This window comes from Melanaphis sacchari, unplaced genomic scaffold (assembly GCF_002803265.2).
Source record: "Melanaphis sacchari strain LSU unplaced genomic scaffold, SCAv2.0 Contig7_pilon_pilon, whole genome shotgun sequence".
NCBI lineage: Eukaryota > Metazoa > Arthropoda > Insecta > Hemiptera > Aphididae > Melanaphis > Melanaphis sacchari.
The window spans coordinates 3,441,915-3,468,749 of NW_020271560.1; the positions used below are offsets into that span (position 1 = coordinate 3,441,915).

General features: G+C 26.4%; 1 protein-coding gene across 1 annotated transcript in view; it reads right to left on the minus strand.

The window, feature by feature from the left end:
- Positions 1 to 26,835, minus strand: part of LOC112601611 (leucine-rich repeat-containing protein 24) — a 96,479-nt gene that overhangs the window by 30,299 nt on the left and 39,345 nt on the right. Inside the window, exon 2 of the mRNA XM_025349318.1 lies at positions 25,863 to 25,923. The gene's annotated coding sequence lies outside the window, so the exon portion shown is untranslated. The remainder of the gene's footprint in view (positions 1 to 25,862; positions 25,924 to 26,835) is intronic.

The following is a 26,835-nucleotide window of genomic DNA, read 5'->3' on the forward strand; positions in this document are numbered from 1 at the left end:
CTTCTAACTTTAAAAAACCTTTTGGTTATATATTAATAATTATAGATATATTTGTTAAATTCAAGCTAAATTTCGGATCCGGGAATTTTATAAAATGATAGTCAAGCACCGCGTTGAATGATGGTTTATAAAATTGAACTTTACTTCGATTATCAAGTACTTACGTATTATGGCATGACTTTTATCTTAGTTCAAGGATTTTTTTTGTGACCGGTCCAATGTGTGATCTACCAATAAACTGCTATCTACGATAAAGCGTTATAGGTAGAACGTGTGATCTACTGAAAACATCTATATTTTACATTATAGTGCTATACCTATATAATTATCGATATGATATGGATTTTACGACTGTATTGTATTTCTAAAATACATCATTTAAACATTCCGTTACCATTTAGCGTTCATTCGTGTCATTTCGTTTGTTGGTCAATTTTTTCAATTTTTTTTTATAACTAGTTTTGTAACGATTTAAATTTTAAAATGAATTCTATTACAACAATGGGTTATTTATTTAAAAATATAATTTTTGATGGATTGAAATTGAGCTCATACTCAAACAATAGAGTCGTTATGGAAGTTAGTCAAGTCTAAGTATAATATTAAAGTTAATGGTACATCACTACTATTAGACGCCAACTTAAAGAAGAATGGTGGCGGTCATGCCACCTGGTACAAACTCAAATATTTGATGATTTTTTATCAGATTTAAAAAATACTTTTGCAGTATGGACATAATATATATAGTTAATAGTTAATCACACATTGGACCAGCCATTTATTGGTAGATCACACATTGGACTGGTCCCTTTTTTTTATCTAGAATTATTAAATATACATAAAAGCTTTTAATTTTTAACAATGTACTAACATAAATAAATATGAATATTAAATTTGCAGAATAATGTAATTATATAATATAAGCCGTTATCAACTATTTGTTGTATGTTCACGTTCAGTATGAACGTATCACATTAGTTCTGTTTAATAAGTTCATTGGTATATTTGTTATGAATGTATTACAAAAATATGAATTTCAAAATCCCACTGTCAGACTTTACTGACTTTATACAGAGTAGCGGAGTAAAATAATTAAATCGAATAGATATGATACTCGTATGAAATTAAGTGGGAAATTTTTGACGTTATATCTACCCCCTCTCATACCAATATGAATACGGATAAAATCTTTCTTCACCCGAAATCTAAAAAAAATAAAAAATTATATACCTCGATACATCGTGTATACAACTATGTACCTATAGGAGATGGGGTATGATTTAACTTACGAATTAAATTATCGTTCGAATTTGGTATGCATAAAGTATATATTGTACAATTTATTATGGAATATATAAGTAGTATGATGTATATTATATATCGTATAGGTATATTATTACATAATATTCTATTATCGGTATTTAATAACATAATTAATATACGAGATTCACAATATTGGGAGTAAATGACGATGGCGCAGTCGTTACTCGTCAGTTCGATTCACTTCAGGGTGTGTGTGGAGGGAGGAGAATAACTACTGAGAGACTTAACGGTATTTTATCTCATTGATATGCACATAACACGCAATCCCCGACATCGTCGCGTACCTATCTGTACGTGTGTATCATAGCAGGTATACATAATAAAGCGTATGTCATACACGTATTGTGTTATGGACAACTATTGGGCTTTAGACATTATCGTCGTCTGCGACGCGCATTGAACATTCGTCATTCCTGTCGACGGCGATGGTAGTGCAGTGAGTTATTGTAAATTCGACAGGTATATCCAAATCTAAATCGTTTATAGTCAAGTAGTACAGTTGAGCCTTTGGACCAGAAAAGCTCATTGTAATTATGTGGCATGTACGACCGTGGTGACGACGAGCGTTAAATAAAGTTCAAAAGTCACATGAAACACATAGATAAATACAACGTTGTTATTTCATCACAATTCAATATTATAACGTACGCGGCGCGTGAGTGCACAGAATGCGTATTACCTCGCGCAAAAACGTACATATTATTATTATACGTATTTATTTCGAACTCGGTTTGCGACAGCCTTATGCTAATATATCGGTTACTGCAAACGAGTTTATATAATTAACGTACACATGCACAAGTAAATACACACATGAGTACATGACGTATACATTACTAATAATAACCCTTTCCTCCTTTTAACGACTACTACCATCACCACTATCACACCACGCAACTATTTTATAATGAGCGAGCTTCCCCGCGGAGTTAAGCATCCCCGACACACCTTCGGTTAGAAGATAAGCAGAGAACAACAATAATATAATATGTTATATACATAAGAGTGGGGCGTCAGCAGGTTTTCCGAATGCGAATCGCAAAACAGGGACACATGCTACCGCAGATTAAAGACGGATACCTGCATATGGTACTGTATGATACTATATCCCACATAAATATATTCATCTGTGATAGATTACATATTGCATGAGGAATTTATTTAGCACAGGAGATTGAGAAAAATATTCGTAAAGCATCCTACCCTTGTCACGGTCAATGCGACTGTCGAGGAATAAATCGGTAACTGTGTAGGTAATATTACTATATAGTTATATATACATTATATATATTAATATACTACAGGTTATAAGCCAAAAGTACGATTTTCATTTAATATTTTCAGTGTTTACACAGCATAGAATGTGTACACTTGACGCCGTGTCGACTTTCAACTAGGGCTCACATGCAAAGTTGGGAAATTTTTCATTGAAAACCGATTTAAGTTGAAAAATATCTTGTTGGTAGCATACATATTGTTGAAATTTTTATTGAATATAAACTATTTTGGATTCTAAATCCATTTAAAATGCATTACATGTAGAAAACGTAAATATATTATAGAAAACATTCTGTTAGAAACAAATGTTGTTGGAACTACCAATAAACTGAATATTTTGTCAGAATCGGATTTTCATGGAGAAATATTTTATTGGAAATGTATATTATTGGGTATGGGTTACAGTTTAATATGGCTCCGACCACATAAATTAACGATATGATATTATTCAGACAAAATACTTTTTAAATAAATACGGTTGTAAAATAATATTTACTGACGGTTTATTTCAAAGAGCATACGTTGTTTTCGAGTAAATATTTTCAAACATAATACGTTTCTGAGTAAAAACTTTTCGGTTTAAATATATTTGAAATCAATAATTTCATGAAAAATATTTTCTGATTCTTTACATTTCAACTAATTATTTGACAAAAAAAAAAAAATAAAATAATACCTCCTCATGTTAAGTTATTTTTGCAATAACCCATTCACGTAATTCCGAACCCTGGTACAGTTCAGCGTGGTGGGTGGCACTAAACCGAAATTACTAACCCTACTTCAGTCAAGGTTCTGCTTTGAATAGTTATAGGGTTTGTAATGAATGAGATTTTATAAGAGATTAATAGAATATTATATAATTATTAATAATAAAATAATTTAAATCTTTTAAATCAATTATATGTGTATTATAAACACGTACCATATTTTAAATAACAGTATAAATATAGTAAAATACCTATAGATATTCCCAAAAAAAAAAAAAAAATCAAGTATTAATGGTTAATAATTTTTCATTATATCATTGTGAGAGTTGTGTGAATGGTATACACTTATCTTGAATGTAAAAAATAAAACAATAAAATAAAATAATGGTAAAATGATTAATGTTATAAATGGTTTCATACATTAAGTGGGGTTTCTGCTAGGTTTATTTAATTTTATGTTCACGTCTAAATTTCTCTTAATTTTGTTCTATTTGATGTATTTTATATTTTTCCGAGTTTGATGAATTGTTTATAGCCTTTTTGACCCATTAGTAAATTTAACTAAGCTTTTTTTTTTTTTTGTCACAGTATTGGGAATAGTCTGAGATGTTTGAATACTAATATATATTTTTTAATATGAGTAATTTTGTTTTCTCAAATGAGCTGCCTCAACTTTGAGTGGTTTATTTTTAGTTTTTCAAAAATATTTATCATCGAATAATCTTTATTCGTCGATATAAGTTAAGTTCCATGTTCAAATTGTCAATTAAACGAAGAATTGCAACAACGTTTTAATAATTTTGATAATTGTAATTTAGAACCAAACAACGTAAGTTAAATTTAAAATAAAATAATTGATTTTTCTCGTGATTTCTATATTATTTCATGAATATGTTTATTAAAATGTAAAAAAAAAAAAAATGCCAAATCGTAGTACTAATGTTTAAATTACATCACATTATAATGAGGAAAAGAAGTAAAATTTTAGAAAATGCAATCAATAACTGATCAACCTAACTTTAAAGGTCTATGTATCTTATGTATTACGCGATAACATGTAATTATATTAGAGTTCGAAATTACGCAACCCCTTGACTGTTCTCTTATGAAATTTTAAAAATATTGCCTAAAAATATAGTTCCAGCGTGAGTCGCTGTCTATATTTAAATATATATCTGTAATAGGTTGTCGATCTGACGATTTTACTCGTTAATTGAACCCGCTGTTTTTTTCATTCATTCCTTGACTTTAGAGTACATAGGTATATTGTATCAGCTCATAGAGCGTCTATGAAATCTAACACTAAACGAAATTTAATATAGAAACCATCTTGGCGATTTCGGATCTGATTACAAAATCGATTTGAGAGTATTTTAAAACTCGCGCTTACAATATTTTATGATGGCCGACCGTCATCACTAGTGAACGGTGTTTATGTTTTTCAATGTGATGTATATTTAGTATTTACTATGACTGACAGTTAATATTATATACCACATTATTGAATCGTCTAAAATTGTATACCGATTTGTATTGAACGTGAATAGAAATCATAAATAATAAAGTAAATAAATAATGAATAAGTGATAACCCACATGTGTAATATATTATGAATCAAAATCTATATTGTGAATAAGCAATAATATGTGTATCAAACGATCCTTATTGTTGTATGAATAAATAATTATATTCGTGAATGACTATATATAATAACTATACAATTATGTTTATTATTATACTTAAACCTATGAGCATTTCAATACAGCACTCGTCAGCTGAATAAGATAAACCGAATAAATAAATTAGTTTGTATATATTATTATGTATAAATGTATAATATATTATCATTAGGAGAGAAGAAAAAAGTCAAGACAAGATCCGAAACTGTATTTCAATAAAGGAATAGACATAAACACTCGAATTCCACGCAGTAACGAATGCCACTGGAATGTTGAAATAATCGGTTTATTTTATTATTACATAGAATGCGATTCGGTGCCAAATAAGCGAAAAATGTAAATTACATTGTTAAATCCTGATGATTTTTCGGGGCGCCACCAACACTATTACAGAGAAGCACGGAAGTACATAATTATGTATACGGTAGGGTCGATCGCGTGTTCCAGACTTTCATTTTATTTAGTTCCTTCGAAGATTCCAAACTATAAATTTTATACGTGAACACATATATTCAGTGCTGGGTTAACGGATTTTTCATCTTGTGGCAGATTTTAAAATTCTACCCTTTACAACCTTAGTACCCATCATAAAAAAATAAATTATATTAAAAATACCACCGTTAAAATTTTTAAAATATTTGTTTAAAAAAAAAGTTAAGACATTAGATAAAATAAAAGTTATTGCACTTGTCGAATAATGCTGATCCATCCTTTATATAAAATAAACAATAAAAAATAAATCGTAGTCTGAAGTATAATAAATTAAGTTTTTACAACTAGTTTTAAAAAACTTAGTATAAATATGATGTATGAATCGAGACTTTATATTTTTCATTATTTACGAGTATTAATTTCCTTCATGAAACTCCAACATCACTTAACTTTATGCTATTTTCACTGTTATTGATTGAAAAAAAGGAACGTTATAAAGAAATATTAGGCTTTTTTAATTTTTAGTCAGTCTGGTGATAGTGTAATAAAAACAATTGCTCGGTATAGTGTATAAAATAAATAAATCATTTGAAACTATAAATAAATTTAATAATCCGATGATAATACAGGGAATATAGCATACACGATTATATGTGTACTGCTGTAAACATATTGTATATAATTTATACTCGAAAATAGAAGATGTATGTTGGTCGGTTTGAGTGTTATAATATTATGGTCTTTCAATTGTAAATGAACACTCATTTGACGTACTAACTTTGCAGTAGGTGGGTAAAATATTATATTATATTACTGTTATTATAATGTTCATTTTTCAATCATTACCTAATAATTCTTCTTTAAAATTAAAATACATTAGAAAACTTAAAAACTTTTATTTTTGTCGTCCTTAAAAAAAAAAGTCACCTGGGCAGCTGCTTGCTTTGTCCTCCACTTAACTTAGTACTAAATTTATTGTTAGCTGAATAAAATATATTATTTATTCTTGTATTAACGCGATCACAAATGTAATTTTATACATACGCTTTTCGAGCCAATTGTTGGAATTAAGTCTATGCGCAACTACTATAAATAATTAAATAATTTGTGATACTTGAGAATATGGTAGGATATGGATATACTAATTTATTTTCTTTGGGGAAAACTATTACTGAAGTTGTATAAACCTATGTGTAGTTATAGTTTGACCGTTGTTTTGTAAGACGCGTGTATGACGATGAATACAAATATTACCTACATTCTACACATATATTATTGAGTATAAAATGAGGATATGATATACCTATAATATATATCGATTGGTTTCAGACTCTCAGAGAATTAAATTCATGAAATTTACGGTTATTATGTGAAATGTAATTATTATAATGTTTAAGAGCAGGGGTTTCCAACCTCTTTTATTCTATACTTTCTTTTGTAGGTTTTCAAAACTCTCGCGTTTCTCCTATAAATTGATAAAAATTGATCACTTTTTTTCGTTTACTTTACAAATAAATTAAATTACACAATATTCGGAATGACTATTTTTTTGTTGATCATAATTTATCAGTTATCCGATAACGGATAAAATGAACCGGTCATTTAATTTTTTTTTCCTACGTTTTAAAATAAAAATTGTATTTCATAGTAATTGTTTGCGCCTCCCCAGCAATGTGTACACATCCCCCAGTTTGGGAACCAGTGTTTTAGAGTGACAAGTCAAATATAATTTTAACAAAAACTATACCTATATCTGTCAAATCGTTTGTGTACTCAATTTACACACATAATAAGTGTAAAGTATCTATCTCAACGTATAGACGAAATACACATACAAAATCTATTACGCATAAACGAATCAATGGGGTCAATATAATAATATGACGAGTCGCTGGATGAATATGCCACTTTTTAGATGTGTGGTTAGATTATATTTTACTAGTAAATTAATTCCTACCGCCTAGCTAGAATCTGCCCGCCAAACGATACAATTTTCATTATTTACTTTAAATGACAGTCTGATGCGTTTTAGGTCGGGTCGAAAATGAGTATATCAATGACGATAATCGAAAATCAAAAATAAAAATATTTTCTGAATAAAATAGGCCATTGCCACGTCTTGGATTGGGTTTTCTATGATTCTGTAGTCAATATCGTATCGTGATCACTCGGAGTGGCGTGACATGGACGATATTATTCGTAGGGCATAGTGATTTTCGATTATCACATACTGGACTAAATATAATTTACAAGAAATAATTTTAAGTCATTTATATCAATAACAAAAATATAGAACGCGTTAAACAACGTGTATGGTTATCGAAATACGCACAGTACACCATTATTATAGGTATTTATTCAAATAAAATACTTGATACATATTATATTAAAATAACATAGATAGTTATAGGTATTTATCAAACAATATCTTCTAGATGGCTAGTGCCCACCCATTTGGTACCGATTAGTCAGAAACGGAGAGGTAAGTGGTGCTCACATGATAAATGTTTATCGAACAGGAAACCCTGCGAAGAAACAAACACTGTCAGCGGTGTCTCTTCTGACGTCACACACAGATACTCGAACAATAATGATATTAGAACACGGTAATATTATTTTATTAATAATAGTAAGAGACTATCCTGTTGTCTCAAATGATACGCCTTCGTTTGAGGTGTGCGCGATTTCATGAATTGCACGTTTCGAATTAAACGATTTACGCTGCGCACCAGCTGTAGAGCCCATGTTTTATTGCCATCATAAATTACATACGACCCCAGCTATCGTATTTATAAACATATATATATAAAAGACAAGTACAAATGACCGCACGTACACCATTCGACTCAATTTTGAGACCGTAATAATATAATACAGTCGTTAGTATTATTGATTGACAACCGATTTTGCGGTACTTATAAACTTGTAGAACTCATCTCCAAGACTATATACAATAAATCTTAACTGCTTAATATATATATATATATTATAGTATGATGGCTCAAAGTTTATGGTAGAAGAGGCTTGAGCGCGGTGCTCGAAAAAATATTTTATTCACCGATCAACATCGGGATTCGCTAACCCAATAAATAGCTGATGTATAGTACCCATTGAATAAACCATGTCGAGTTATAAATATAAACAGCAGCGGTTTCTAGTTTAATATAGTTCCCCTTAGATATACAGCGCTTACCTATATAATGTTGTGTAGATCTCAAATTCACAAAACAAAATATACAATATATAAGTTGAAAAATTTCAATTGTCCCAAGGTAAATGTTGGTGTCTCATTTCTAAGTTCACTTCGCAGCAAATGTATTTGGATTCCATTAATTTCCATTAAATTATTTTAATATCAACACTGAAGATTGTGGAAAAATGTTTTCACTATAGATCTTAAACCATAGCTAAAATCTTAAGATTTTTTTCCTAGTGATTGTAGAGCAATTTTCTCAAAAATTATAGCTTGATTTTTTTATTGGTGATGATTGATGAACTAATAATTTTATTTATAGACAATAATAACAATAATGAAAATCAGTAAATTATAGTTTTTGTAATTATTTTAGGATTTCTCAGCTATATCTACTTCTAAAGAAAAATTATGAAATGATTTTTTAATTCATACTGATAGATTAAAAGATTGTTTCAGATCAATTGTAATCATTCAAAGCACGTTTAATTTTGAAGCAATATTATATTAGTTTTATAGGAATAAGTGAACATAATTTCTTAGCAAATAACATTATCGACAATCCCCAGAGTAAAATAGTTTGAAAAAAAACTTATACTTGATATTCTAGACAGTAATCGATTACAAATATCTGTTCTTTTCACGCACTAACTTTTAACTTAGAAACTGAAATTATGATCAAATAATATAACTTTTAAATTCGTTCACAGAAAATATAAAATCTTGGGTATCTACTTTTTTTGCGTGTGGGCTAATCTATAAATTATAATATCAATATTAACGTTTAACAATACATTCTTAAATAATATATTTTAAAGCCAAACTAGCCAACCTAAGAAAATTGTCCGCTAGATGGCAGAACTTATTTAAAATTTATTTTAGAACCAAAGCGTCTAACTTTGCTAACTTTACAAAAAAAAACTATTTTATAATTAATTTAATTGTTATAGTGACTAATCCATTATTAGTTTTAAGATCAGCTACAAATATATAAAAAATAAAATATATTACTTAGGTATATGAAATGATATAAGTAATTACGATTATATTATAGCAATAATCATTAAACGTTTTAAAATATGCAAAAATTATTATAAGCATTCTCTCGAAATAATGGATTTTTGGGAAACTGTTCTAGCGCTTCAATTAACGATGTGCAAATTATTTTCCTAAATTATAAATAAATATCAATATGGAAAATACGGAACATAGTCAATAATTTCTCGCTTACTTTCTATGCATATTAGTGCATCTTAACTAAAAATTATTAACTTATTTGCATAAATTTCTATTATTAATTCATATACAGACAGCGTGTAAATAGATAATTCATGTTCAAAATCATTCATTAATAAATTTTAAAACATTATGTACTAATTTAAATTAAAAAGTAAGTATAATCTTTGATATAAAATTGTACTATTGAGAGTAGAATATTATCACGACTGAGTAAATTGTAAATATTAGAATTACATAAACATAAGGTTGTACCATGTAAAAATTTTTATATTTAAATTTTATATTTTAAACTTAAGCAACTAAACTATACAAAACCAATTTATCACATTAACCTGAAATTATAATTACAATTCACTAATCATTTTTTAAATGTCTGATACATATACATATATATATTATAAGCACTTTATTATTATTATTATTATGTTATATTTGAATATATTTATATGTATTAAAATGATTAATATTAATTTTGGCGCCTTAAGCAAAAGTGAACAGAGAAAATGCTTCGACGTAAAATGCCGCAACGTTACGCACATTGAACACCTTACATGTAAAAAATCAATATATTAAAATTTATAATTAATAAATATTGGATATATTATATCATAAGAGTGATATCGATACACACATGCTTGATTATTTATCTTATTGTTCTTAAAGTCCAAACAATTGATCATTTTTTCAATTTTTTTATGAAAACATAATTTACGTAATGACAAATGTAGGTCATCATAGACAAAAACGTTATAAATAAAAACGAATACAATACAAAATGTTTTAACAAAACCCGATTGTTACTTCAGAAATTGCATTGAAACGAAGGATAATATTCAAATAGACTGTACAGATTTCTAGCTTTTTGTACAAAACACAGCCTAACTCGTCTCGAATGACGTTACAGCCCCCCTTTACTAACGGCAGCCGTTTAGAAAGTGCAGTACAATAGTTTCAGTAATAATGGGATACAATAACTGTGGTCCCCCATGTAACAGACCCACCTATAACTGTATAACTGTTGGTTAAAAATAACCGATTCTTCTATTATAATAATACAAAACTTGTTATTTGGTAGTACTTTTCACATATTTTACACTATAATATTATATTATGTGGACGATAAAAAAACATTAATAATTATATTAGGTAGGCAGTAGGTACATAATAATATTTATTTATTTTATATAAGAGGATATAAATGCGTTGACGAACATGTTCCAGACATTCGCGATGACGTGCTGAGTGATGTTTATAGGAAAATATTACTTGTAGAAATAATATTACATGAATGACAGATCACAATAATAGTCAATCTATTTAGAATTACCTAAATGTTTTGTAGGAAATTGATAACAAAAGGCAATACGTATTTATATTATTATCTCTTTCATACAAGGTTAAAGGTTTAAAAATACTTGTACAGAGAATATTGTCGTCAAATAACACCCACACTGATATAAATATGGCATAACAGTTTGAATGCGATTAGTTATTATGAAACAACGAATAATGCCTTGCAATATAGGTATATATTATACAACAACTAGTAACCTTAGATCGGTGTGACTACCGTATACGCCGACTGTACAAATGAACAAAGCTGTTAACAGCTACCTTCCTTATAGGTGGTAAGATCAATATCATGGCTGTAGAATGTAGATCATATAATAGTGTTCTATATAGAGCAGTGCGGTCCTGTTATCGGTATAGTTGACAAATAATTGTAATTTTATATATATAATAACCGTGCAGTCGAGTGTGCAAACGTATACTAAATACTAAATATATTTTGTTACACCTAATATTTGAAAAATAATTAATGATCAGGTAAGGCTAAGTTTCCTGAAGTTCTCACAGTTCATTGTCATTTATTTAATACCCATATTAAACGAGTACTTACCTATTATATATTTTATTGCACTTGTTATTTTACCATCATCAACACGAAAAAGGAAAAAACAGACGATCAAATGTCAATAATATAATGAAACAGATTATTTTAAGCTATTATTACTTATTAATGATTTCACAATAATAGAGGACCATACATCTATTTGATATTTGATTCCGAGCAGGTTATAAACGCATTATTATGACACGTCACAACTCAGAAATCCGAACACAAGATAAAGATCCTATAGGAAATAAAATATAGTTTTAGAAAAATCGCAGTGTGATAGAAAATTCGTTTATTAAATTTCCATTACAAACCGCAACTGTATAGATGTGTCGTGTCCGTTGTTTGAAGAAAAAGAAATGGTTTAAATTTCTAGACAACAAACAAACGCCGACACTTAATGTGTATTTTCGATAGATATTGTTTAGGAAATTGTATAATATACGGCAGCACGGCATACAATGCGTATTCATGGTACATAGACAGGCTATCGTTTGGTCACACATAACAATAATAAATATAATAAACAATAATGAACGAACCATGTCCTCGACGAGAACGACACTGCACACGAGCATATTATTATCATAACGAATAATAAACTACGCGCCGTCGGGTATTTCAATAAGCATATAATAAACATAATCCCACAACCGAACATTTGTAAAGCAATCATTACTATTTGAATAATCTACAGAAAAGAGTATTAAAAAAAAAAAAAAATCAAATTCTATTATCTTTATATATGAAGTTAGCCCGCCCTTTATTTGGTTTATTTATTTTTACTACTTACGGCTTTTTATTTTAAATTTAATCGATGCAACAATATTTTGTATTTTCGTGATATATTAATATTATACTGCTGTGATGGATACCGGGATACATTTGACATTGTACTTGTACACAACATAAAAACATATATTTTAGAGACTTTTAAAGAAGAGAATATTATCAACAGAATGAGCTACTATTGACCTTGTTTTTTAAAAAATTTTTTTGATCAACTATTTTTTGTTGAAAAAAAGTATAAAATTATCAAATACAATTTAAAATATATATATGTATATAGGAAATCTAAATTTAGGCGTGTTATGATCACGGAGACTCCTTTGCTTAAAAGCCAAAATATTGTTCCTACATCGATAAACATACAAATTTTAAAGTGAACACTAAATCGGTTAAAAAAGATCCTAAAATAAACCTATTTAATTGCGAATAAACAGATCTTTGCACACAAATTACAAATAATTTAACATTTGACCAACCACGCACAGCTATACTCGTATTATCATGTTTATATAGGTGTAAATAATTTCTAAGCTTTCGAGCAATAATTTCTATGATTTAACTAAACAGTATATAATAATTGTTAAATGTTAATTGTCATATGGAAATTACTATGATCACCATGTACTGATGATACATCCACATACTGCTTTAACCATGGCTTGGATTAAATATATCTTGATTTTTACCACCTCGTTCACATCGTTAAGTTTTAGCGTTGTTACAAAAAAAAAAAAAGGAAGATAATACAAGTCCAATAAATAGTACGCTAGTAAACGAAAAAATAACTGATTGAAAATTAGATAATGTGAAAAATTTGTGAAAAATTATTAGTTTAAGGAAATAGTTTTAAGTCGTTAAAATGTAATTTGTGGGGAGTTTCAAAGTTTCCGGTAATAGAAACTCATGGTGACGGTTTTTTTTTTTACTCGTTTCTTCAATAACACGTGCCCAGTAAAAGCCATGTGGTATTTTCCTAATGAAATCTGTTGCCCCGTGGTTCATTTCCATTTAAACCCATTCTCAAAAATTTTACAACGAAATTCTCCACTGGTGATCGTGGAATGTTCTTTTCCAAATAACTTAGAGGCAATCTATGTATGTGGTTTTTTCCGCTCGTTCATCTCCCCTCCAACAGGAACACTGACTGTACATCTGGCGGGCACAGGATATTGCAGTCGATTTAATGATTCCACCATACAATACACAAGCAATGATTTCTATTTCTCTTGCTGTACAAGGCGTATATCTACTGCAAGCGACACCGTTTTTCGCCGGTGTATCAAGTGTATTAAACTTTGTTATAGATCTACCTCCAAGAATTTCATTAAATACAAGAAACCATCGTGAGCAAGGGGTGACTAAACGTTTCTCGTTTTTTCAGTTTTTTTTTTTTACTTACGTAAGACGTAAGCGATTTGTCATTATTGATTAACGGCCAGCACAAAAGGCTATAGAAACGTTTTAAGGGAAAACATTAATAACCTAAATAATTTAACGTTTTCCGGAGGTGCGACACTGCTTAATCATTATATAGGTATAATCATTAAAACCTAAAATATATACTAGCTATTTACATATAAAATACAATGAACAATAATATATTATAGAGGGACAGATTATAGGCCTAGAGTAACTTAAAAAAAAAAAAAATGTAATTAGAAAATAGTTGCGGTCTTCAATGATATATAGCCATAGAGTAATAGTAGAATACAATTATTTTCATCGTGGATATTTCATTTCAAATTTCAATAACAATAATAATAACACGGACAGTGCGGACATTAATGACAAAACGTAGTAACTCATTTTGTGTTATACAAATTACCTACCTATAGGTACTATATATATTACGCGGGAGTAGAATATTTTAAAACAAAATTGTTTTTCACGGTCTTCAATTATTACTGCCCTGTATCAGAACATATTTTTCAGTCTATATGTGTGTGGTTGACATTCCATTTTGTACACCAAACAAACGCAAATATTTAACATGAATGTTTTGTAGACATTATACTGACATGAGGGATCTATAGCCTATATAGGTAATACATATATGTATTAAAATATGACAATCGTAGTATTACATTATATTACATGTGCTATGTACACAAATATAAAAAGTGTGATGGGATTTATTTTATAAACGTCACCTACTAATGATGAGCGTATTTTGTTTCAAGGAAGGTTTTCTTTTATATAAATGATAATTTTTTGAGTAGATCACTGATCAAAATAATCGAAAGTTTAACAATGAATTATAATTGAAATTAGAAATTTAAAATAACTATACGTATGAACATTAAAAGTAGATACAAATTAAAAATTAATCTAGTTTGAATTATTTTTTGATATATAATAATATAAAAAAATAGGTCGATAAGAATACTTTTTTTCAATAAATTTAAGTAGAAAAAGTGAATATATTGTATTTGTGACTTATAACTTATAAGTCATTTTTATAAAAAATTTTTTTTATATTTAATATTATTTGCAAAATATACTTTGATAAGTTCTAAATTATATTATTATGTACATTTATAACACTTGACATTTTAAATTGTTTATAATAATTGAATTCATATTATAGATATAGTATGCAATATGTATCTATTGTAAATTTGAAAATAGCTAGTTATTATAGTATTTTGGTAATTATATTAAACTATAATATACATATATATATATAAATTTTAATATTTTTTAAATTCTATTATTGTTTATATTCATATTAAACCATTTAAATATATTATATAATACTTAATCAAATAAATATGAATAAACTCGTTTCAATTTTTAACTTAAATGGAAAAAAAGATTTAAATGAACAATTAATTCTTCAATGAAATAAAAAACATATTATTATTTCAATTAGGTTCATAATGAACAATTTATAAAATTCTATTAGCTTGCCGGCCAGTTAAAATGTAAAAAAACAACTAATATTATGAATAAGTTTTTTGAGTGGCGAATTGTGTTGGGATGATATTGCATAATGACATTTTCCATCGAGAGATATTGTACTAAAAATTGAGGAGTCAATTTAGTTTTAATTCAGTTTATGCAATCGTTTTCAATCACACAGTAGTAAACTGCATCCCGTCAATTTACTAGACCGTGAAACGTTTATTACAAATATTGATGCCCATGTCAGAATGATATAATAAATATTATAAACACAAATAAATAATTAATATTATATAATATTTTACATTTCCTGTCAAATTAAAACATAGTTTTAAATTGGAGTTTTGAATTGCATAATAGTAAGTAAATACACTCTGAAAAAATAAATGAATAAATAATATATTCGAAAACAAAACTAATGAACACCAATGTTTAAAGGAATTGTAAAATAGAAAAAAAAAAATCTTTACACAAAAACTTATTTATATCCACTGTAAATTTATGAATATTTTAGATCTTAAAAGTATAAAATTTAGAAATCCATTATTATTTTTAAGACTTGTAAGATTTTTTTTTAAATATGCGTTGTAATAAACTTTAACTCTATACCTAGCAAATTAAACTATTTTAATAAATTTAAATTTAATACTTGGAAACATAATTTCTTATTTTATATATTACTACAACTGAGTTTGTCAATTAACAAATTAACCATTTAGTAGATCACATAAGGATTTTACGAATTTCAATTATGATACAGAAATTACTTTAATGAGAAAGTTATAAAAAATGACAATTATTTTTATTCAGAATGCATGAATAGTATGTGTAGGTATATTCATAAAGATACTCGTATGTCAATTCTACTGATGTCTGATATACATCATTTACATCGTTTTATGAATTTCAAATAAGATATTATAATTCAAACGTATTGGTTAGTGGTATAAGTTATATTTTATGCATGTCAAGTAGAACAATAAAACTTGTAAAACGATTTTTCATTTATCAGTGTCGTATAGTCTATGGTTAATCGAGCCAAGAAAAACTTGCTCTACCGGTTTTATACTAAATAGCATACGTTGCAAGTAGATATTTCATTTCTAAAATAGATTCAATTTTCATTATTAATATATAATTTTAAATTATTTTTAAACTTGTATATTTAATTTTAATTATGTGCCAGGGCTTATAAAGTTGTATTTTTTTTTATGTTTAGTTATATTCACGATAAATCAACACAAAAAGTCGACGGTTGAATTATAAGAAATTAAGTTCAATGACCCCAAAAAATGTAAAAAAAAACACATTGTAGGGACGGACACTCTGCGACCTGCGATCGCATTTCAAGCAAAAATCCAAATATATTTCAGTTTTAATAGGTATGTGGCTTTAAAAAAGCTAAACACAATTTTAGCATGCTACTTTTTTAACGTTAGTTTAAAAATGAAATAAAAATTATGGTATACAGAATATTGTAATTATTGCGTACTCATTGGTACACCGAAACAACTATAGTGTACATTTAAAAATAACGTTAATTTAATAAGTAATTTTTAAATCGTACCAAGAATTTAGACAGTTATTATACAATTAAGTACCTATAAAATGTATTGCTAAAAATAAATGTAATAATATTTTGAATTTCAAATATCATTAATATTACTAAAATTAACCTTGGTAAGTTAATCTTACAAGTAACACGCATATAAGTACTTAGTGCACACTACTACTACAATCCTCAAGAAAAAAATTTATATTTTAAGGCTGATATTCTAACTAAATTCTATACTGCATCCATAATTTTAAACTTTGGCATAATTTTCATAGTTTATCTATATAATATTATAAGAAATTAATGTAAAGGTTAATCTGAATTAAAATCTTTCAATTGGTAAGGATTACAATATAAGTGGGTACGAACGTATTGAGAATGAAAAGTGGGAAGTGGAGAAGGCGGCGACGTAAAATTGAGGAAAATTTGTTTGCGATAATAAAACTATAGGTAAGTAATGCATATTAGGAACTAAGTAGGATGATGTTATGTAAAATATCAGTGCGATTGTGACACAGAAAAGCTGATGTAATCAATTCTATTATATTGTTATTATTAAATATTCGTATTGATTCGCATTGTCACAATGATCGATGACAAATAAAAGGATAAAATGACGAATGTCTGTCGACAGGGGCTGATAGATAAAATAATTTGTATTATTATATGTTTGTGCGCATGTATATATATACAAAACAGCCACGTTTCAAATTGATCCCTTTAGACATTCGAGCACCCTTCTTAAAATATAGTGTTTTGAAGGTGAAATTTGACACGGCTGATGTTTTTTAATTTACTAGTTTAAATGTTGAAAATAATGCGTTTAGAATGATAACTTTTTAAATTCGGGTTTTCTCAATATTTCCGAACGGATGTTCAATATCAAAACACTGTTTTGTTTTTGTTGGAAACGTTCCATACATTCACGAGATTTTTTTTTTATCGGTGTATATTTATACGTTTTTTGTGCATTATTAATGGTATATATCATGGCTATAGAAAATACATATTTAAAAATACATTAAACTATTATAAGATACCTACACAAAAATGTTAACGCCTATACTTTGTCTATATATATATAAAAAAACTTTAGTACAAATATAAATGTTATAAAATTATCATCAATGTAGTTAATAATAATATAAAAATCATCAAATATTTTTATAACAATTTAAATTAAATTACCTACAGAGATAGTAAGATTTCATTTTTAATAGAAAAGTAATAGTTTGACGAGTTTTTAAAACACGTTTATCTTAAATAAGTATATTTTATATTAAATACTATTTTGTATTTGAAAAATATAATTTTTTTAAGCTAAAAATAAAAGGCTAGTACAAAATAATTAAATTTCCATTAAAACAGTTTTAAATAATGAAACACTATAAAATACCTATTACTATCCAACAGGGTAGAAAAGTTCTCCAGTTTTCCATTTCATGTTTCAAAAACAGTAATTAACAGTTTTTGTGCGATTATTCTTTCTCGCTGTATCACTCTAGTTATTATTACTACTGAACGACATTCTAGTAATACATGTTACTAAATGAAATCTTTTATATTATATTAATGAATTATCATGACTTCCAGACTGTAGACGCAACGAATACTAATTTCGCGTATATTGGCTCTTGTTAAACGAGAATTAATTACGAGCATATTGCAAGTTAAAATGCTTAAGAAAAATTGCAACTACGAAATAAATTACAGTCCATACATAAGTTTGTGAGAGAATACTGCACGGACCGCCATGACGGAAACCATAAAGTGTATTGACTGGTTTTATAGATATAATAATATTATTATAGTCGTAAATAGGTTATTATCGGGTCTTAAAGCACTTCATTATGTGCGAGACGATGTATATGTATTTATATTGAAAAACAAAATAGTGTTCTTTCATTTAACTTACATATTATATTATAAGATTATTTTTAACCTAGAATACAAATAATTGTATGCTGGAAATAAAATTCGCCATCACCATAAATATCTATTATTTACAGTACTGGAAGCCCGTGTGCGACTTTCGTGCACGAGAGCTTAAAGTTCGTTATTATTACAGACATATATACAAGTAATATATATTTATTTTTTTAATAACAAAAATACGTAGTGACACGATATTTTGGTTATTACAGTGTACGCTGTACGGGATTGAAAACAAAACACATTTTTGTTGTTATTACAACTAAAATATTAGTTTAGTGGTAATTATAACATAATTTAATACATAGATATCTACAGAATTACCAAGATAGTATCAAAAAAAGTAAGGAAATTTATGAATATTTTTAAAATAAACAAAATGACAAAAGTTCATAATAATCTCTAAGAGAAATTAGTTAAAGTAAAAAAAAAAAAAAAATTAAAAAAAACATCACCTACGAGTAGGTACATTATCAATAGCTTAACGTAAATGTTAAGTGGTGATACATAGGGGATGCGTATGTGTTCTTGATATCACGATGTCAGTAGTTTACATTATTAGGTATAACATATTTTTATGTCGAAAAAAATTTATTTTCTAAATATATGTGTTTCCAAATGAGTTCTTGGAAAGTTATGGTACGATGTAAATTTAAAAGACCAAAATTATCAATAAAATAATAGAGTTAATAAAATTATCATTTTTATTAAAACGCATATGTTTCAAACGCAAATTTATTAATTTGTATTATTAATTAATTAGTTAGCTATATTATATAATATCAACATACATCGGTACGGACGACTGAATATTTGTAACTGCTAACGAAATAACCGGTGTGCTATCACGATTGATAAGGAATATCTGATAATTAATTTATATTAAAAGTTAGAGCTTAGAAATAAATCGTATAGTGAATATTATATTTATCAAAATGCCGATATACGTGAAATGTTCTTAAATATTCTCTAACCCTTAAATATGCTTTTTTATGCGAAATAAATTTTTTCCTATGAATTCTGTGTCTTATGAATTGCATAGATATCTACTCCCATTTAACTGCATACACTAGAAACAGATATGTAAAATCATAAGAAATCCGACCTCTACTGATAACTGTTAGGTATGATAACTAAAATGAAATATAGATACTTTCAGGTAGCTGAATTTAGGTCTTCATAACTTTTTTTTAGTTACGTATAAAAAGCATAGTAAAAATTATATATATAAAAAAAATAAAACCTCGCTTAATCATTTACAGTAAAAAAAAAAAAAATTCTAATTTGAAAAATAAGTTTATATTGTCTTAGAAAACTTCTTATGTTGTATAAACTAATCTAAGTATTTAAAAATATAGTCTTGCCTATACATAAAAATGCCTGACATCAGAATTTTAATAAATGCATAATCAAAGAAAAACTGCTTAGTGAATCACACTGTATAAATTATGATATCAGTGTGTATCATTTAGCTGACATTAACGACATTCGAGTACTGACGAGTGGCACGAGGATAATACCGACAATTAATAATGAAGTAAAAACTGATATTTCAGATTATTTTTATCTTGAATCTTAAATTCGGTATGTAGTTATAAGAAAAAAAAAAAAGATACGATACTATTATTTCAACGAATAAAATAATAAATTCACTGTGGAATAATGCTCAACTAATAAATATAAAATTTGTTTTCATATATAAACATTTTACATATTATTTACTTCTATAGGCTCTATTGACGTATTGTTCTGTTTACTGCTGTATATTAATAGCTGACACGACCGCAATAATGGGCATTAAACGTTTTCTATCCACTGAAGTTGTAGATTGAGTAACCTTCTGATTTCCATATAATTTTGATTTTGGTTTCGGGCTTCGGTGAAACAAAAAAAATAAGAATTATAGAAACTAATTACCTACATATAAAGAAAACAATGAATACGTTGTAAAAAGATATAATTTCAGTTGTTAGCGAAGATTATGATAAAAAAATTACGTTGAAAACAAGTGGGAGTAAAATCATAACCCAAATTAATGTGAAAAATTCAAAAATGTAGGAAAGTTTTTATTATACTTAGTAAATAGTGGATAATACTACGTTTATTTATTTCGTCTTCAAATATTACATAAACGTATTGTATTGATATTAATCATTATTTTTTTAAATTATCAAAAACCATAAATAAATATAAATTATACATAAGTACGTTAAACTGCATAGTAAAAATTTGTACTGAACGCATTATTTCTTTAATAAAAGATAACATTTTTCTACAAAAGGAAGATTTTAACCAAGATTCAAACAATTTATATAATTATATTTTAATTCATCATCTGAAGACGTGAAAATTTTACATAACGAGTGACGATGACGTCCTTGAAATGGTTATGTTAATAATATAGACACCGAGTGGTAGATAATCGATTTAATAGTTTTAATAAATGTATAATATTTATACTTTAAATAACTAAAATGTTATTACTTTGACCTTAAGTAAATTTCATGCATTAACATTAACTTTTTCAAAGCATATACTATGTTGATTCAAAATATACATGAAATGAAAGAAAATGTCTCAAAAAAAAAAAAAAAAAAAAATTAAAAGATTTAGCTTTTAAATTTATATAAAATATAAATTGATTTATTTATAGAGTATAAAGTAAGAATGTTTCAGGAAATAATTAAAATGCAGTTAAAATATTAAATATTGGCTTGTTGATAATATAATTACTAATTTGAAAATGAGGATTTTGTTTTGTTTTAAACAATTATAACAAATTTTAATAAGAGATAGAAAATATTTTTAATTTTCTAAATCTTGGAGAACATTTAGAAAACTTATATAGAAAATGAAAAATTGTACTGATAATTTGAATAGGTTAGGTTTATAACTGTGGTATTTTAGAATGGTGTCTTTTATGAGTGAAGTAGTATGAAAATATTCCTGGTATAGAGATAAAAAATAGATTTATTTATAGTATTTTTAGAGGTACTTTGACAGTAAGTATTTTCGCAGAAACTATAATATTATCGAATGACAAAGTATGAGAAGACATCAGCAGATATTGAATATTTCTTTAGAACCATTTTAAATTCTTCTTATGATTATCGTATTTTACTCATTTAATATAAAGCACGATTTTTCAATTGGATTTTTGCAATTTTTATATATAAATAAGACAGAACATATCATATATTCACACTTAACAACTCCAAAAGTACAGAAAGACTTTTAAATTATACGAAGTGGAATATTATCTAGAGTAATTAAATAAAGTAAATTATAGATTAAAGACGATTAGAAATTAAAATAAATAAATTCTTACATATTATATCCGATCAACTATAAAAGCAAGTCACACGTCAAATATGTGAATAGAATTAATCTAAATCTCTTTAACAATAAAATACTTTACTCTAATTTATTTATGAAATGGTAAAGTTATGTACATGGGAAATAGTAAATATTGACATCCGAGAATACATTTTATAATCTTACTATTCAGTTATGTTATAAAGCTTTTACTAAAATAAACAAATATATTGCTACATTAATCATAGAAGAGATCGCTTACACAAATATTTGTTAAAAATCTATAACAAAAAACTTACCATTGCCAAGAAAAAATGAAACTATTTATCTTGTATAAACCGCATTTATAAACCCATAAGAATTGCAAATACATGTATAGATAAGTACGGTAAGATAACTAAAATTTAATTTAAGAAGTATAATCTTTAAAATTAAATTGATAGTTATTTGAACCTTTTAAATAAAAGTGATTTGTTTTGTGAACCTACAAGGAGAATATTGTGAATGGAAAAATGAATAGTATCAGTAGTTACTCAGCCTATTAATAGATTAAATATACTATTTAATATATTATATAAAAATATTTTAATTTATGGCCTATTATAATTATTTATATATATATACAGTATATATACAGTGGATGTGATCATAGTCATAGTGCCGCTTGGATTGGAACATATTCAATTAAATCACCACGCGTATTTATGAATAATTCAGTATTTAAATTTAAAATCATATGTGTTTTTTGTTTAGTAATAATGTAAGTACAAATTGTATATTTTCTATTTTTTTATTAAGTTAATTTTATAATTAAACTATTAAGTTTCAATTAAGTAAATTAACACTGTTATTTATACTGTCAACCAAAAATATTATTAGTTGACATTGCATAATAACTTATGAATTACTACCATATAAATATTATTTAGTAACAACAATAATAAGAACAATATAAGTACTAATAATGATACTAATAAAACATTAAGCTAGATCGTAACAAATAACAATGATCCATGTTTTAAATAATATCATCAGTAGAAGAAAAAAATCAACTAAGATCACAATGTTATACATTAGAATTAGTTCTTTCGAAACATCAAACCGATTTGGATGTATTATATAGCTGTGAATTTTAACCATATGAAGGTCACATATAAATTATATAATTTTAAGAGAATGTCGACAGAATCATAATTTGTTGTCAAACTAATGTAAATGTTCAGTACATTTTAAAATGCTATGCATTTTAAATGGCAAAATATGAACTTGCTTCAAAATGAAAATATCGAAAGTCACCCTAAATAATATTTTTATATTTAATGATAATCAATTCACTCTAATATTAAAAATAATAAGTTAAAATGGGTTATACTGAACGTAAAATGCACTATGTTAGTAAAACGGAGTCATAAATAAAGTTTTCTTTAGAGGAAATTTATCCCTGGATTATTTTGAAGTCTCGAAATATAGCAGAAATTGATAAATAATGTTCAATGATTACATTACAATATTCGTGTTATGGTAGCAGGTCCGGATTAAAATTTTCATAGGCCCTAGACACAGATGGTTAAGAAACCTTCTCTCTGAGAGAAAAAATGTTGAATTTCACTGTTAAGCCTTTTAAAACAAAAATATTTTTAACATATAAATCAAATCTAAACTTTTATATCATAATAATAAATAAATAAAAAAGAATATGACAAAAAAATTGTAGCTACACATTTTCATAGGCCCTAGGCACAGTGCCTGCGGTGCCTAATGGCTAATATGGCCCTGTAATCTGTATAGTAAATATAATCTATATTTGCTATCTCAAAATGATTGTTTAATTTATTAATATTTTCTTTTTTTATTAATTTTATAAATAAATTATAAAATATATTTTAGGTACTTATTTTTACTCTAATCGAACGGGAAAATTGCAATTATACAGAAGTATAATGCATTTTATACTTTAACATATTATGCGGTAACATTCATTAAAATCATTTTTTATAATGTTCACCATAACTGATTTAAATTAAACAAACGATAGAATAGTTACAGTTGAATTGTTTTAAAATCACGAATATTATGTTGACTCATTAAAAGCAAATTAATAAAATCATTGATATTTGATTTAAATATCTGATTGTTTATTGTTTATTTTACATTTATATTGTATTAACTATTTTAATTTCTGTAGATAATATTTTTATATTTTAATTTGTTCATGTGATTATGCTGTAAAAATAATAACAATTTATCATAAAATCTTAATTATATATCATTGATAATTTATACTATGATACACTGGTTTATTCATTTAAAATATAAAATTAATATTTATGACCTACAGACACTTATGAAAGTATTAGTCTCAAGTTCTAATCGGGTTAATACATATACGTTATTACAATATGTATAATACCAAAAAGTAAAAATAAAAACAAAATAATACTCACACATACTGCTATTATATTCAAGTGGTAATGAGTTATGTGAATAAAACAATTTTGTAAACATATTTCTTATTTAGACTCCCATAATGACAAAGGTCAGTATCATAAAATAAAACGGGTAATGAAAATTGTTTTTTCATTGTTTTTCATGTAATATTGCAATCAATTTTGTACGGTTTAATACTCGGTTATATGATTATTATGATTATAATATTAATAAGTTTTGCGAAATTATTTTAGAAAAATGTGTCACTGTAACCTGTAGATTTGATAAAAAAGCAAATATATATTTTATCAATTATTTTCTTTTAATAACTGCGCTTTACAAAAAATATTCATTGTTTTTAAAATCATTCTCTAATTATTATAATAAAGTTAATATTGCGCTTTCATTTACGTTCTAAAAAGAGAATTCTCAGAATACGGACCAAGCTGTGCAAACTAAATATTTTCCCACGGTCTCAGCTTTTGAACTTGACTACTTATTTTCAGAAATTATTTAACTTTATATTAAAAAAAAGACATATATTTTAACAAAGTATAAGTTAAAAAATGAGTTAAAATTTATTATTAAACCAAAAAAAAAAAAAAACCATAAATGATTGTGCTGTAAATTCATCAATGATTATTGTAGATATTAAGTATACCATCATAATGAAATACTACTGAAATACTATTGACTATAATACGTTTTTTTCCCTTTTTTTTCTATGAATTTTAATTTTAAGTCTATGTAGTTTTAACAGTTTTAAAAATTACCATTTTTAATTGGTTGATCATCTTACTGCTTGCAATTTTTTTTTCTTTTTAATAATAATGATATTAACTAATAAGACAATTCAATTTTGATAATACTTCAAAAACTCTAGTTTAAAAATCGTTTGTTATAAATTAAATTTTGTATAACCCACGGTTGTTCATCAAAAGTATGCTTTTTGAGATTTTATTTTTGATAACAATATTTTTTCTGACCAAAATGCTCACAAATATAACACAATATAATAAAGAATAAAAGAATTATCAAGAAATAAATCTTCTTAGTATGTAACGAATGATTTATAAAATAATTGGTCGTTGAAACTTCACTTCGCCAGCAGAGGCAAATATAATTTTGTTTAAGATTTCTAGTTTTTAGAATTGATTACATAATGAGTAAAATAAGAAGAGAGAAAACTTACCAATTACATTTTATTAAAACATGTATCGAGTGCACAGTGGTTTGCTAGGATTCAAATTAATCTGAAACACAAAGAAAAGCGAAACGTCAATTTTGTCGTCGTATATAATATACACAACAGTAAGGGCGTAAGTGGTACAGCATTGGTGTAACTTAAAATATTATTTATTGGGCATGGCATTTATAAATTATCGAATACAAAAGTGTATACGTGTTTAATAACATTTTAGAGTTCAACTTTGTCCGTATGAGACAATTTTTACCAAGACAATAGTGCGTATGAACAAATATCTAAATATACTCATAAACAATATAAACATAATACATATACGGTATACATCATATTATATAGTATATACGATCATAATATACTGATTATTCAGCGTAATATAATTTAGAGGAACATATACATATTTATTGATACAGTTTGGTTGTACTAATACAAAATAGAATACAGCAAGTTATTTTACCGCTCACTTTTACTTTTTGTCCATTACTCATTTATTAATTTAGTTTTTTCTCGAAAAACTGATAATTATTTCGTAGTTCACTATAAATTTTAATTTTGAAATAATTGAATATTTGACAAAAAATAACTATTTTAGTTACTTTGATGCAATAAAAAAAAAATTAAAAAAAATTGTAACTTTTTGCAATTACATAATTATGTATTGTTTTGTACACACAATAAAATTTAACTACGGATCAAAAATCTTAAAAAATTATACCAGTTAGGTATATGCGTATGCTATAATATTAAGTATAATAATATTTATGTTTTTGTATATATTTTTTTTTTTTTTTGTTTTAGTTTAACGACGGGGCAGCTGCAATAATGTACAAACATAAGTTATGTGATTAGATTAGTAATTACTGATTAATATTGTCACACTATTTTTTACTGGTATACTACAGGTGCACGTTGTTGGATGACTAATATTTAGTATTTCACGAGTAATGTTGTATTTTGTTCG